The 1,750-nt window shown below is 37.8% G+C and overlaps 1 pseudogene; it reads right to left on the bottom strand.

Annotated features, from left to right (window-relative positions):
- Positions 1-881: 881 nt before the first annotated feature.
- The window catches only part of LOC110336251, a 2,698-nt pseudogene continuing 1,829 nt past the window's right edge, over positions 882-1,750 (bottom strand).

Here is a 1,750-nt window from a genome sequence, read left to right on the forward strand (position 1 = left end):
ATTACATTCTTTGTGGTTTTTGGTTTTGCTTTTCAGGAGAAAGAGTATTTACTATAAAGATTTTTTTTTTAAATCAGTGTAGCAGAAATAACAGATCACCAGATACATAAATCTCAAAGTAGAACACAGAAAACCAGAGGGTGACAGCATGCTTTTTAAAGAACAACGTAATTCTTTTTTTAATTGTTATACACAATACAAATATTTTAATTTTCAAAGCATCAACTCAAATCAAGCAGTATCTACTAATTAATAAAAATGCTATTACCATTTAGAAATAATATTCTTTTTAAAAAGTTTATTTTTTAAAATTTGTGTGTGTGTGTTGGGTGGGGGAATGTAATAGTATTTGAGAGCGGGTATGTAAGGAAGCTGTGGGGTCAGATCCCCTGAGTTAAAGGTTACTTATTGTGAGGAAGCCTAAACAGATGCTGGGAACCAAACTCAGGACGTCTGCGAGAGAGCCATGTTGGTTCTTGAACAGCAGACACATTGCTCTGGTTCCATAATTACATATTTACGCAGTATGTAATGGGTAACAATGACTATACAGAGGATGAGATATAATTTAGGAGTGTCATGCCAATTTTACGAACTATAAAGATTCCCTCCCTGGCAAGTAGAGTTTCAATACACAGTTCAGGGTGGCCTTGAACTTAAGACATCCTACTGCCTCAGCTCTGGAGTGTTAAGGTAACAGGGACATATCACTATGTAGACCTAGAAAATATTAATAATATCCACCTACAATGTGCCAACTCATAAGCATTGAGTACCATTTGTTCATTAGTAAACTGAATTTTTTACTCTCATGTAAAATCATTTTGCATGGTTTTGTTCTTTAAATCCAAACAAGGAGTATGTAACTTTTCTCCTAAAAATTAAATTGCTTTTTTTTTTTTTTTTAACAAATTCCATTCTCTGATTTTCTTACCAGCCTGCTATAAGGATATCCACATGTTCAATATTCTCACTTGAAATTTGGCCCACACCAAATGGTTGTTTAACCCAAATATCTGAGCAGCAAACTGAGCTGGTCCTTCTGGAGAAAGTATAGTTGAACATCCAAGACACTGAGCAGTCAAAGAGATAACCACACAGCCTGAGCACCCCAGTCTGATGTGATCGGGGGACAGCTGATAACCGGATATGCAGTATTACCAGACATCACTGGGCCTAGACCATTGCTTCTGTCTGCCCCTGCTACAAATACAGTAGGTACTCCATCCCCTTCACATTCTGCTTCAACCCTCCAAGTTTCATCTGGTCCTTTATGCACAGACATTACTCTAAGTTCACAGGAAATCCCCAAATTTCCACAAGCCTTCTTAATTTTTTCACAGCGACCAAGGTCAGAGGTGGAGCTCATCAGCACCCTGCGCTGACTGTCTGACTTGAGAAGCAACTCCATTCGGTCTGCAGCCCACTCGGAGTTTGTCTTTACCTTCTGGAGTTACTTCTTTGAGATCACAGTAAGACCGTTTGTCTTTCTGCTGGCTCCGATCTCCTGATAGCCATAGTCTCCAGGAATCATTATTGTTGACATCAGCAAGAACAATTGCGACTAAGTTTGAGCATGCAAAGGAGATATGTAGACCCCAGTCCAAACCAAGGCACAGTATTCACCCTAGAACATTTTGGTTTGCACATTGTATCCTAAGCCTATTCAATGTTTCTCTATCTCTTCCATCCCCAAATCCCTTTCTTTTTTTAAAAAAAAATTTATTTATTTATTATTATTTTCTTTATT

This window comes from Mus pahari, chromosome 19 (genome assembly GCF_900095145.1).
Source record: "Mus pahari chromosome 19, PAHARI_EIJ_v1.1, whole genome shotgun sequence".
Classification (NCBI taxonomy): Eukaryota; Metazoa; Chordata; class Mammalia; order Rodentia; family Muridae; genus Mus; species Mus pahari.